General features: G+C 42.7%; 1 protein-coding gene and 1 pseudogene across 4 annotated transcripts in view; both read right to left on the bottom strand.

Moving 5' to 3' along the window:
* The window catches only part of WDR47 (WD repeat domain 47), a 62,280-nt gene extending 59,178 nt beyond the window's left edge, over positions 1-3,102 (bottom strand). The window contains exon 1 of one of the 4 annotated variants that reach the window (XM_027536316.1): positions 2,574-3,102. The gene's annotated coding sequence lies outside the window, so the exon portion shown is untranslated. Of the gene's footprint in view, positions 1-2,248; positions 2,454-2,573 lie in introns of those variants that run through there. The other 3 variants (XM_027536320.1, XM_027536321.1, XM_027536322.1) reach the window with 3 other exon arrangements.
* Positions 3,103-9,011: 5,909 nt separating this feature from the next.
* LOC113889528 lies at positions 9,012-11,035 on the bottom strand (annotated as a pseudogene).
* Positions 11,036-14,692: the final 3,657 nt, after the last annotated feature.

Below are 14,692 nucleotides of genomic sequence, written 5' to 3'. Positions count from 1 at the left end.
CTTCAGGCCTATATAGGGGTGAAGACAAGAGAACATAGTTAGGATTCAAGTAATTTGGAGCCTAATGTCAAAGCTTCAGAAAGTGAACTTAACTTATTTCCTGTCCTATGAAGTAAATCTCTCATTCATTAGCTGAGTAAGCCTAAGGCAATTCTTCTAAAACGACAAAAGAAACTGAACCCATCCCCACAGAACCTATAAACATAAAATTTGAATTTTACCTTAGAAACTAGTGTCAATATTACTTCTCCATATATCTTGTTTAATATTAAAAAAAATTTTTTTTATCCAAGTCTTCAAGGGAAACTGATGACAATTCCATAAATGTGTATCATATTCTGTAGCCACAGATTTACTTCTTGGCACATTTCAGCTTATCTCGAATACTCCTATTTGAAAACCATAGGTCAGACGGGATAAAGTAAGCTATTTCTTGATCAAAAATCAATGATGTACACTACAAATTATTTAATACCAAATGAAACTCAAGTAAGAGTTATTGGCCATAGCCTTATTTTCTAAACTATGAAAACATCCTACTGAAACCAGGAAAGCAATCCTGACCCACATATAGAAAGAACACACCCTTTCGCCATGTCACCACAGTAATAAAGAACCTCTGCCAAGGACTAAAGATGTATTTTAATAGTTTCTATAAGCCCCTTATTTCTTACAATAAGGTCTTGGACCTAGAAATACTAAATAGATCATTCAGAAATTTTTAATTAATCTGTCAACACTTCATTCTATTAAAAGGTAATCAACAGATGTCTTAAATTTTGTTTCCAAACTGCTTTCAAATACTTTATTTTGTTCAGCTTCACAGCTCATTTCCAGACTAAAACAAAAGCAGGTATTATCATTTGGAAATTAGACTAGTCAACAGTGGGGTAAGCAGCTCTTCCAAGATTACAATCAGTAGCAAAGGGAAACTTAAATCCAGGCAATCTGATTTTCAGTTTACTAAGCTACTAAGGAAAACTGCATCTTTTCACACTTATTTTGAAGTGTTTCTCAAACTGCAGCATATGTCAAGCATATCAAACGCTATTTAGTAAGTAATTGATAACGGGGCTTCACAAACAGAAAAACTGAACACATTATGTAACTAGGAATGGATAGTACCCTGCTTTCTTATGATATAATCCTAGTACTGACTTCAGAAAGAAAAAAAGACAATTAGGAAGTGGGAAAGTGGGTGCAAAACAGATTAAAATTCCTTCACAAAAAACCTGCATATTTATAATGGCATCAAATTCAAGCATTTGTGTGTGTGTGTGTGTGTTCCCCTAACAATACACTGTTATGGCTTAATTGGCTGGTCACTATAATAATTTTTCCTTCCTATGTAGAAGCAATCATTTCACTAAAACCTAAGGTAAAATTGTTCAGCACATTTTCCTTCTAAATGAGACCCAGGAATATGCTATATAAAGGAAAATAGGCTCTTAGGCGTTTCTCCATTCTATTACAGTAAAATTTCAAGGCAATACATGCCAACATTGGAGACAAAAAAAAAAAAAAAGAAATCTATTTGGATTTACTGTGGAAAAAAAAATATTTACAGCATATTCAAGCCTTACATGTTCATCTCTGTGCCATTAACTTCTTGAAGCACTCTAAATCAGCAACAAGGGGAGGGAAATAAGTGTTAGGATCACAACCTATGAATCTGGGTGGAACAAAGACTTCTCCTCTCATTATGCAGAGAGAACCAAGTTGCCAAAATTGCTCTGCTCAGATACTATGCGTAGTTACTAACTGCACGTCTGGGTACAGAGAGGAAAAAAAAAATCAAATGCTGGTCAAATGCCTCCCCTGTTCCTCCTGCCCCTTTTCGGCCAAGGCCTCGCTCCAGAGCTGGAGCCCCAATCTCTTTTCTCCCCAACATAAGTAAGCGGCTTAACCCTATGAGTTCTACAAGCTCCTATTCTCTCCCACGCAGACGCCCCCGGGGCTCCGGTCCAACCCCAGCTCCAAATCTAGTCGCGGCCCCTCTCCCCGACTCCGCCCAGACCCCCAAAGGCCTGCAGCCACTGACCACTGACGTCAGGAAGGCCCAACCCGGCCCCCGCGGGGCTGCCCCAGCCCCGCAGCGCCCTCCCCTCCTCCGGGCCAAGGCGTGCCCAGAAAGGGACGGGAGCGCGCCCCTTGGCTGTCGCTTGGGCTTGGCAGAGGGGCGAGGAAGAAAGAATCAGCGTCGTCAGCCGCCCTCCCGCTCCACAGCAGCAGCGAGATGGGCACCCACCGTGCTCAAAGGCGGACAGTGCCAGGGCGAGGGGCGTCGGCTTGGTCGGCAAAGCCGGACTAGCAGCGAGGCAAAGGTGTGGTTCAGGAGCGGCGGCTTCCAGTCTCGGCCTGGCCCCCACCCGTCGGCGCCAGGGCCTCACCCACGACCCCAGTCCCCACCCAGCCAGCACCCCAGCCTACCCAAGACCCTTCTCCCGTGCCAGGAACGCCGCCCTTGGGGTCGCCAGGGTCGCCGCCCTGTCAGGTGGTGACCGGCGGCGACGGGTGACCATGACAACCCGAGGCGCAACCCGACCCCGCCTCCGCCTCCAGGAGTCGCTCACCTGAGGGCTCCGGGTCGAGCCCGGAGAAACCACGGAGGAGAAAGCGGCTGGGAGGCCAGAGGACCGGGCCCCGAAAAGGCGGGTTCCGGGCTGGAGAGGGAGCGCGAGGGTGGCGGTCTGGGCTCGGCGTCGGTCCTGCCTCCTGCCCCCAGCGCGTCAATCCATCAGCCCGTCAGTCCGTCCTTCCTCGCGTCTGCCCCTCCCGAAGCCGGCTACCGCTCGGCTAAGCCTCTCGCACACTGCGGTTGTCAAGCGGCGCCGGAGCCAAGCACCAGCCCCGAGCCGCAGCCAATCGGCGCGCTTCCCCGAGGCGCCTCAGGACCCCGCCGAGCGGGGCGGCCAGGCAGGTGCCTGCGCCGAAGGGAGAGTAGGCTGGGCGGGCCCCAACCCGGGGCGCGGTGGGGATAGGCCTGGTGGACCGGCTCCCTGCTAGCGCTCAAAGGAGCAGCTGGACTCGGAGGAAGACTCGGCGCGGCGACTGCGTGAGAGACCGGCAGCTAGGACGCAGACACTTAGGCGGCCAATGACCCCGCGTCCCGAAGTAGGGCGGAGGGGGTTGTCGCCTCCGAATGAGTCGTTCGCGCATTAGACGTGACTCTTAAGACTCCTCCCTGATGATCTATTAATAAAGGATAACGAAGTAAAACCTCGCCACCTTCTCTTCGCTCTTCACTCTCACGTCCCACTTACTTACTGAAAATTCCAGCAGTTTAATTACCCCCTTCTTGATGCTTAAAGCATTTTTGTTATTTAACACAACACATTCTCTGTTTTCCATTACCCATTTTGGTAATAAGCCCCACTACCTCACTACTTTCCACCCTATCATACAGCAGCATTCCACAAATATATCTGATGCTTAACCAAACTGAATTAAGCATTCAGGGGTATAATCACGTAGAACTCAGGAAAGATTACCGAGCACAAACTTGGTCCTCGTAACCTGGGTCTCCCGAAGTGAGGAAAATGTGACAAAAGAGGCTGGTAATAAACATCAAAAACATTTCTGGAAAGGAAGAATTTGAGCCAGTTCAAGATAAAAGAAGCGATAGCTTGAGGAAAAGTTGCTAGGAAAAATTTTAAAAATTGATAGAAAACAATTTAAGCACAGACGCTTAACTGCAAACTTCAATTGCCTAGCCTTGATTAACTCTTCATTAAGAACCCTCTCAATGATAAGTGACAGAAAAATAAATGTAAACACAAGTTAGTGTTACCCTAACCTGTTAGGATCTTGACATCAGGGACTCAACGGACATGAGTTTGAGCAAACTGGGAGATGGCGAAGGACGTGGAAGCCGGGTGTGCTGCACTCCCTGGGGTCCTAAAGGGTTCGACTTAGCGACTAAACAGCAAAGGGTCTTGATGTTAAAAACAATAGCAACAACAACTTTGCAGAATGTATAAAATGAAAAAGTGGTTAAATATATCTTGGAAATTGTCTATTGACTATTTTACCGGTATAGTTTACTTGGCAACCAGCTTCTCAACCTTAATTCTCAAAGAACAGCACTTGCTAGAATGAGCATCATTTAAATCTTCATCTAAATCTCAAAAGAATTACAAATCAAGAACAATCTGTAAAACATCTTACCACTTATTAGCAGCTGAGTGGTATTTTAAAAAAAAAGGAATAACCTGACCTTCTGGCACTAGATAAGTTTGGTATTCATCAAGTAAAAACCAAAATGTCCTGTTTTTGTTCTCACTTAAGCCTCACCATCTCCCTTAAAGTGCCTGTTAGGTCGCTCAGTCCTCTCCTGCATTAGAGGTAGACACTTTAACCTCTGAGCCACCAAGGAAGCCCTGTTAATTACTACCATTTTAGAGATTAAGGGAAATAACTCACCCAAGGTCATCTAACAACTGATAGGTAGCAGAGCCAAGATTCTAACTATTCTGAATCTTAAAACCTTCTTTTTTTTTTTTTTTTTTTTTTTTTTTAAAACCTTCTTTATCTACTTTTACTCCACCATGTAATAACTGGGAATTTTAGCTTTAAGAAAATGGACTTTATTTTGACAAGGCAGAGGGAATAAGAGGTCATTAATGTTTATATCCCTCATGCCCTAGGACATAGTGTTATTTGCATCTAAGTTTCTAGTTAAGAGTAGTCAAAATTATTGGAAGCAGTATACAACCATTGTATTTTCAGAAAAGGGGGGTAGGGAGAGGAAAAGAACCAGGCACTGAAATACAAGACATCTGGCACATCTTATTACTTCCACACTGATAAATGCATTGACTGTACATTTGCTTCCTAATGTAACATTAAGTTTTACACTACAACCTTAATAGCTGTTAGCCTAAGATACCACCTTTCCTTCTACACTCAGCCACCCTGGTTAAGATTAGATCTTCTTGTCTTTCACTCTAGTTGCTGAAAAGCAGAGAATTATTCAGAAAGGACAAGGCTTTCTGAGATGAAAGGCTGTCCTTAGTTGGAAAGGTACTGCCTCGATCATTCACCAAATATTTACAGTGCCTCCTCTGGATCAGCAACTAGGCTAAGCATCACTTGAAAATGCAGGTTCTAACTTGACAGAATGATTCATGATGTCTAGTGACTCAAATAACCCTATAGGCTAAGGTGGACTCCTTTTAATCTGATTCTCAAATCTCATTTCCAAATGGGGGGAAATAAAGGTTTTTAGTTTTTCCTCAAAAGTAGGAAGGAAGCAGAGTACAAACCTAAGAAATCTTGCCTTCGGCTAGACAGGGAATGATCAGTGGGTGTAAGGGAATTTGTTTTAAAAGTTCCACTCTCATTAGAATGCACACTCATACATACACACCACAGAGCTGTGTGCTTTAGAGCCAGCAGTGGCTCTAGGAGAACAGAGTAACACCATGGCTGCTTCTCCAAGATTATGAACGAAGAATACCACATCTACCAGAGCTCCTCTCCATACTCCCAAATAAAAGCTTAAATTATATGTGGATGGTTGAACCTTGTAAAAAACCTTCTTGTTACCACATAAAAAAATAAAGGCAAATTAAAAAAATAAATTTTTAAAAACAACAACAAAAAAGAAAGAGCCAGAGAAAGGAAAAAACAAAAGAATACATGAACCAAGGATGTAAAGTAAATAAGTAAATATCTGAATGTTATATTGAAAACAAAAATAAATTTTAAAACATGTTTTGGAAGGAAAATAATCCATTTAAATTAATAGTTCAACATTTTTTAGAAACTAGAAACTTTATGTAAGGAAATGTTTATAATATGTTTGTAAGGGAGAAATCTCCCCCCCATCCTTCTTGAGTTTTTTTTGGGGGGGGCGGTCCTACTGATTAAATTGGTACAGGACAGATCAACAGGGGGAAAAATGAACTGAATTACCTCTGTATGGTGGGATTTCCCAGGTGGCACAGTAGTAAACAATCTGCCTAACAGCAAGAGACACAGGAGATACAGGTTTCATCCCTGAATCAGGAAGATCCCCTGGAGGAGGAAATGGCAACCCACTCAGTGTTCTTGCCTGGAAAATTCCTTGGACAGAGGAGCCTGGCATGCTACAACCCAGGGGGTCACAAAGAGTCGGACATGGCTGTGAGCATGAGTACGACCTATAAATGGGGCCCCACAAGAATAGGAGGCCTGAAACCAAGTTAGGCCAAGTGAGGCTTATACACCATCTGAGGGAAGGAGAAAGGGTTAGGGATTTGGGACTCTAAAGGGGAGGAAAACAATTTACAGGAAGATAGGAAAATGTTTGGTAAAGCAATGTTTGCTGGACCATGCAAAGACAGTGGGACACAAAGACACTGGTCTCCAGGCCCTGAAGAGCTCCCCTTACCACACTTAGCCCATACTCTGTGTCCACATCTCCAGTGACAGTGCTCTTCCAGGACCAGAACTTTATCTAAATTCTTTAAGCAGCTAAGCTGGAGGTGAAAAAAAAAAAAAAAAACCCACCACTTCTGGAGTCAACTATTTGTTAAAAATAATTAGCCCAAAATAATGCTTATGCCAAAGAGAGGACTTCCCTTGTGGCTCAGCTGGTAAAGAATCTGCCTGCAATGCGGGAGACCTTGTTCAATCCCTGGGTTGGGAAGATGCCCTGGGCAAGGGAAAGGCTACCCACTCCAGTACTCTGGCTGGGAGAATTCCATGGCAAAGAGTCAGACACGACTAAGTGACTTTCATTTCGCATTTTAGGGTGGCTAATTTTGCTCCTCTACAGTCCCACCTTTAAATAATTTCAGGAGGATGTGATCAGGTGGGCTCCCTAAATTAGGGCTATGGTGGAAGCAATCATGTATTTACTAAGGCGTTTCTATGGGGACAAAATAAAAACAATGATTAATGATTGGAGCAGACACATAATACCAATTCCTGGGATCTGAAAGCAGCCAATAGAGATTTCTAGATGTCTGGCTCAAAGCATACTCAGATGGAATAGGGCAGGCAGTGACAACTTGATAGATTTTCAAATTGTCATTTGAATGTCTTTGGTGATATCATCAAATATACTGGTAAAATTTGAGTGGCCCACATAAGAAGAGGCAAAAAAAGATTTTCTAAACATGAGCAACTGTGGTGTTTTCTCTGGAGTTTATATCAAGTTTTCTAGTTTTAGTGTGCAGGGCTTCAGGAACAAGGGCAGTTCTCAATAACCCCAAATCAAAAGAATGGGAAAAATCAGACATTAGTTCAGAGAGTTGTAGCTAGATATGAGGAGACTAGTCCATTTATAGCTAGGTATGAGGATCTAGTCCAGTTTATTGGTATAAAACAAACCTCAAAGAAAATGGATAGTATTAGAATCTAATATCCACACTGTATTACTAAAACATAATTTTTCTAAAATCACCCTCATTTTTACCAACTTAAAACAAACCTGTTTGCAAAGTAAGTTTAGTTTCAATAACTTGGCCTATTAATCTACTTAAATACAGCAAGAATAGGAACTGACCATCTAGGCTCTCCTAAACTGCTTTGTTGGAAAATTTCACATGGAATTTAAGATTGGACTTTTAAACATCTCTTGAGGCCAAGAAGTCAAGTTGACAACTTACCATTTGAACTGCCTTTAACTCATATATATTGGGGTGAATTCTTATCTTTCAAGGTCCCCCAATAACCTGAAGTTCCTGTAACCTGTCAGGAATTGATCTTCCTTACTTAGTATGGTTGCTGAAAACTCTGCAAGCAAGACAGCAGTCTGTTTCTCTTTGAGATTTTATTGGCTACATAAAGTCAACCTTAGTTTCTTAAAGCATTCTGATCATATTTCTGGTCTATGTATGTCTCTCTTAAATATGATAATCCAACCATAGACTTGGTAATATAGCTAATATGTCCAATTGTGTCCTGTTACAAGAAGAACCGATTCTTACTGAACTTGTGAAAACAACTATTTGTTGCTGTTCAGTCACTAAGTCAAATCTGACTCTTGCGATCCCATGGACCGTGACCCTCCAAGCTCTGGTTGCCATTTCCTTCTACAGAGGATCTTCCTGACCCAGGGATCAAACCTGCGCCTCCTGCATTGCACACTGATTCTTTATCACTGAGCCACCTGGGAAATATCCAGTTCTTAGCAGCACTGTTTACAATAGCCAAGACACAGAGGCAATCTTGATGTCCAACAAAAGATGAATGGATAAAGATACACACACACACTGGAATACGACACTCAATTCAATTCAGTTCAGTTGCTCAGTCATGTCCGACTCTTTGCAACCCCATGAATTGTAGCACGCCAGGCCTCCCTGTCCATCACCAACTCTTGGAGTCTACCCAAACTCATGTTCATCAAGTCGGTGATGCCATCCAGCCATCTCATCCTCTGTCGTCCCCTCCTCCTCCTGCCCCCAATCCCTCCCAGCATCAGGGTCTTTTCCAATGAGTCAACTCTTCACATGAGGTAGCCAAAGTATTGGAGTTTCAGCTTCAGCATCAGTCCTTCCAATGAACACCCAGGACTGATCTCCTTTAGGATGGACTGGTTGGATCTCCTTGCAGTCCAAGGGACTCTCAAGAGTCTTCTCCAACACCACACTACTCAGCCATAAAAAAAGGAAATAATGCCATTTGTAGTAACATGGATGGACCAAGAGATTATCATACTAAGTGAAATAAATCAGACAGAGAAAGATATATCTATACCATATGATAAAACTTACACGTGGAATCTAAAACATGAAACAAATGAATTTATTTACAAAACAGAAACAGATTCACAGACATAGAAAACAAACTTATGGTTATCAAAGGGGAAAGGAGGTGGGAGAAGGATAAATTAGGAGATACAGATTAGCAGATACAAAGTACTATATATAAAATAGATAAACAATAAGGTCCTACTGTATAGCACAGGGAATTATATTCAATGTCATATAATGAACCATAATAAAAAAGAATATATATTCTATATATAGAACAGTTAGTTGTACAGCAGAAAATAACATAACACTGTAAATCAACTATACTACATTAAAAAAAAAAAAACCTCCCTAAAGTTTGTAGAACACTTACATTCCAAAGGCAGAGGGAAGGAAAGCAAGTTCCTCCAAGAAGGGGTTTGATTTTCTAAGGCTAGAATACTTACAAACCTTTTGAGAGAAATCAGTAAGTTTAGTTGCTTATCATAGGAATGATTTGTCCATCCACTTATGCTGCAATGCTTTTCTATCTGGGTACATTTAGCTTAGGGGAAAAGGTCTAAAAAAATTTCCTATTATGCTCTGAATTTGAGTTATAAATCACAAGTTCAGTCAGACCATTGGCCTCCCATCTTATTTATGCCTTTTACAACAAATTTTTCAATGAAGCTATTTTGGAATTTGGAGGCCTCTTGGCAGTTCCTGCATACCAATGAAAATAGGTATCCAATTCTATTTGTTTGATTTGGAAGCCCTTGCTTTTAAGTACACTTTTTAAATGATCTTATCTAATTGGAACATTCCTCATAATGCCATTGTCATCCTAGGTTGTAATTTCCTTTAAGACTGGCAGCAGTTTGCTAGTCACAAAGGGAGGGTAACACACATTTTCTTTTTTTTTTTTTTAATATAAAAACAGTAAAATGTTTAATTTTCTTAGGAAAAAAAAGTGGGCAAGAAGGATTCTAAATGATTGTATGGCACTTCTGCTGTATCTGAGCAAAACTGATGTTGCAAGCTTGATCTTTAAGAGACCCAGGAAATGAAATCACCTGCCGCTCACTCCTATGTCACTTCCAGGAGTCATGTCACGACATGCTTTGAATCGACAATAGTGTCTCTACTTCTTAGCAAAGAAGCTAGCCTTGCCATAGCAACCATCCCATCTCCAAAGCACAACACTGCCAGTGAGAAGCAAGACTCTGGACTGCTCCGGGCAGAGAGGAGGGACGGGGTAAGGAGGCGCTTGTCTTAGAAGCAGAACCAGTCTAGAACAGAAGTTGGATATCTGAGTTCACCACTACCTCATCTTATAGAAAACAGGTTGGAGAGCATCTGTAGAACGGTATCTTTAAGGTGATACTGCAGGATTTTGCAGACCTGGACACTGAGAGAAGTGCAAAGTTACAAGTTTTAACTAGCAGCAACAAAGAAAGTTTGATAACAGTTTTTGTTTGTTTTTAGCAATATTCCTTTGCAAGTTCATTAAGAAACACTGTAATTTAATGGGGCATACAATATGGAACAATCTTTTGCTATAGTGCTGTTGGCTGAAGAAAACAGTCCTTTGCAAAGATTTCAACTGGGGTGTAACCTATTTAACACAGTAGCAGCTCCCGCTTTATGTGGTATCTTCTTTTTTCGAACAGTAATCTTGACCCTTTTCAATTTTTTCATCCAACATTCTGAAGAATTCTTGTTGGGTTTCAGAGATGTACATGTTTGCTCTGGGTTGATGAACTAATCCTGGAATCTCTTTATTAAAGTCTTACATTTGAACTCTCACTTTTTTCCAAGGTTTCTTGGTTCCTGACTGCTATCTTCTGCTCCTCTTCTGCCCCGTTTTTCATGTATTTGACCTCTTCCACCGGTTTGATCCTATACTCATCGCGAAACACATCTCCGTTCTGGTAGTTCTTCCCTTTCTGGGCTTCCTCTTCATTTTGAACAGTGGCAACATGCTTGGCAGAGGCACAGCCCATAGTCTCATTCCGTCAGCTTCAGCTGGGCTGAACTGTAAATCATCTCTACAGACATGGGGACATAAATCCACCTTCTTGCTGAGTCGGTCAAGACGTATGCACCCTATATGCAATTTCTAGAGTTTTCCTTATGATCTGCTGCTCGTGGTATATTATTTAGTATAAAGCACTTGGGGTCCCGACATGATGCATCTTAATCTTCTGTCCATACAACACTTTGTTTCTTGTTTTCAAGTTTTGAAAGAAATTTCAATCCATCTCCAACTTGGGAGCTCACTTGGTGGGGGGGGCTGGCTGGGGGGGCGGGGAGCGGTGCCCGAAGGTGGCAAGCCTCCCGCCGCCGTCCCCTCCCCCTCCACACACACCCCGTCCTCCTCTCTGCTTCTCTTTTTCCCTCCTCCTTCCCACGGTGAGTCCCGGTCTTCCCCTCCTCCCAGAGTCCGGGGTAGGTAAGAGCCTGGAAGCCCGGCTGAAGTGCCTCCGTGCTGGAGACTGCGGCGGGCGGCCAGCTCTTCAGTAACTGAGCGCGGGCACTTGGCTCCCAACTAAAGTGTGAAAGAAGCGGCAGCAGCGGCAGGAACGTCCCCTGCACCGCCCCCCTCCCCACCTCCGCCATAAACACACACCCTACACCCGGGAGTGGGCAGGCAGCAAGCCGGAGCTGGCGGGATCCTTTTTTTAATATACAATTTTTTGGCCATGCTGCATAGCCTGTGGGACCTTTGTTCCCCAACTAGGCATTGCAACCTGTCCCTTACATTGGAAGCGCAAAGCCTTAACCACTGAATCGCTTCTTCTTGTTGTTGTTCAGTAGCTAAGTTGTACCCGACTCTTTGCAACCCCATGGATCACTACGAAGTCCCATAACCTACATTTTCTTTCCAGCCATATCTATCTACAAATGGGGTACAACCCATATTTCTGTCCAGTCATTTTTTGTGGCTATTTATGGCTTCCAGGACTAGTTTATAGTCATTTAATGTTTTGTAACGCTGAAGAAGCTGAATTGAACAGTACTATGAAGAACTACAAGACCTTTTAGAACTAACACCCAAAAAAGATGTCCTTTTCATTATAGGGGACAGCAATGCAAAAGTAGGAAGTCAAGAAACACCTGGCAGCTAAGCTGCTAAGTCACTTCAGTCGTGTCCGACTCTGTGCGACCCCAGAGATGGCAGCCCACCAGGCTCCCCCGTCCCTGGGATTCTCCAGGCAAGAACACTGGAGTGGGTTGCCATTTCCTTCTCCAATGCATGATAGTGAAAAGTGAAAGTGAAGTCACTCAGTCGTGTCCGACTCCTAGCGACCCCATGGACTGCAGCCTACCAGGCTCCTCCATGCATGGGATTTTCCAGGCAAGAGTACTGGAGCGGGGTGCCATTGCCTTCTCCGAAGAAACACCTGGAGTAACAGGCAAATTTGGCCTTGGAGTACAGAATGAAGCAGGGCAAAGGCTAATAAAGTTTTGCCAAGAGAACCCACTGATCATAACAAACACTCTCTTCCAACAACACAAGAGAAGACACTACACATGGACATCACCAGATGGTCAAATCACCGAAATCAGATTGATTATATTCTTTGTAGCCAAAGATGAAGAAGCTCTATACAGTCAGCAAAAACAAGACCAGGAGCTGACTGTGGCTCAGACCATGAACTCCTTATTGCCAAATTCAGACTTAAATTGAAGAAAGTGGGGAAAACCACTAGACCATTCAGGTATGACCTAAATCAAATCCTTTATGATTATACAGTGGAAGTGACAAATAGATTTAAGGGACTAGATCTGATAGAGTGCCTGATGAACTATGGATGGAGGTTCGTGACATTGTACAGCAGACAGGGATCAAGACCATCCCCATGGAAAAGAAATGCAAAAAAGCAAAATGGCTGTCTGGGGAGGCCTTACAAATAGCTGTGAAAAGAAGAGAAGTGAAAAGCAAGGGAGAAAAGGAAAGATATAAGCATCTGAATGCAGAGTCCAAAGAATAGCAAGGAGAGATAAGAAAGCCTTCCTCAGAGATCAATGCAAAGAAATAGAGGAAAACAGAATGGGAAAGACTGGAGATCACTTTAAGAAAATTAGAGATACCAAGGGAATATTTCATGCAAAGATGGGCTTGATAAAGGACAGAAATGGTATGGACCTTACAGAAGCAGAAGATATTAAGAAGAGATGGCAAGAATACACAGAAGAACTGTACAAAAAAGAGCTTCACGACCCAGATAATCACCATGGTGTGATCACTGACCTAGAGCCAGACATCCTGGAATGTGAAGTCAAGTGGGCCTTAGAAAGCATCACTACGAACAAAGCTAGTGGAGGTGATGGAATCCCAGTTGAGCTATTTCAAATCCTGAAAGATGATGCTGTGAAAGTGCTGCACTCAATATGCCAGCAAATTTGGAAAACTCAGCAGTGGCCATAGGACTGGAAAAGGTCAGTTTTCATTCCCATCCCAAAGAAAGGCTATGCCAAAGAATGCTCCAACTACCACACAATTGCTAGTAAAGTAATGCTCAAAATTCTCCAAGCCATGCTTCAGCAATACATGAACTGTGAACTTCCAGATGTTGAAACTGGTTTTAGAAAAGGCAGAGGAACCAGAGATCAAATTGCCAACATCCGCTGCTTCATCGCAAAAGCAAGAGAGTTCCAGAAAAACATCTATTTCTGCTTTCTTGACTATGCCAAAGCCTTTGACTGTGTGGATCACAATAAAGTGTGGAAAATTCTGAAAGAGATGGCAGACCACCTGACCTGCCTCTTGAGAAACCTATATGCAAGTCAGGAAGCAACATTTAGAACTGGACATGGAACAACAGACTGGTTCCAAATAGGAAAAGGAGTACATCAAGGCTGTATATTGTCACCCTGCTTATTTAACTTATATGCAGAGTACATTATGAGAAACGCTGGGCTGCAGGCAGCACAAGCTGGAATCAAGATTTCCGGGAGAAATATCAATAACTTCAGATATGCAGATGACACCACCCTTATGGCAGAAAGTGAAGAGGAACTAAAGACTCTCTTGATGAAAATGAAAGAGGAGAGTGAAAAAGTTGGCTTAAAGCTCAACATTCAGAAAACTAAGATCATGGCATCTGGTCCCATCACTTCATGGCAAATAGATGGGGCAACAGTGGAAACAGTGTCAGACTTTATTTTTGGGGGCTCCAAAATCACTGCAGATGGTGATTGCAGCCATGAAATTAAAAGACACTTACTCTTTGGAAGGAAAGTTATGACCAACCTAGATAGTATATTGAAAAGCAGAGATATTACTTTGCTAACAAAGGTCTGTCTAGTCAAGGCTATGGTTTTTCCAGTGGTCATATATGGATGTCAGAGTTGGACTGTGAAGAGAGTTGAGCGCCAAAGAATTGATGCTTTTGAACTGTGATGTTGGAGAAGACTCTTGAGAGTCCCTTGGACTGCAAGGAGATCCAACCAGTCTATCCTAAAGGAGATCAGTCCTGGGTGTTCATTGGAGGGACTCATGCTGAAGCTGAAACTCCAATACTTTGGCTACCTCATGCGAAGTGTTGACTCATTGGTAAAGACTCTGATGCTGGGAGGGATTAGGGGCAGGAGGAGAGGGGACGACAGAGGATGAGATGGCTGGATGGCATCACCAACTTGATGCACATGAGTTTGAGTGAACTCTGGGAGTTGGTGATGGACAGGGAGGCCTGGCATGCTGTAACTCATGGGGTTGCAAAGAGTCGGACACGACTGAGCTGAATGAATGTTTTGTCACCCCAACTTCCAAATTGTTTTTCTTTTTTTCTTTCTTTTTCTTAAGTATAGAACAATTAAACCTCAAATGTCCTAATTTTTTATAATATCTGCAAATAGCTGAAGGCAAATAAGAAGGAATCTGAACAGATTCTGACTTTTGTTCTAATTTCTATCCTTCCATCTTATTAAGGGAGTCCCTTAAGGTAGCCATTATATATGTATATTTTTTAACCCACTTTTAAACTTGGTTTTTGAATGGGAATTCTCTAAAATCTTTCCTTTTC

This window comes from Bos indicus x Bos taurus, chromosome 3 (genome assembly GCF_003369695.1).
Source record: "Bos indicus x Bos taurus breed Angus x Brahman F1 hybrid chromosome 3, Bos_hybrid_MaternalHap_v2.0, whole genome shotgun sequence".
NCBI classification, from domain to species: domain Eukaryota; kingdom Metazoa; phylum Chordata; class Mammalia; order Artiodactyla; family Bovidae; genus Bos; species Bos indicus x Bos taurus.
The sequence above is the reverse complement of the archived record's forward strand: the minus strand, read 5'-3'. Positions and strand labels throughout refer to the sequence as shown.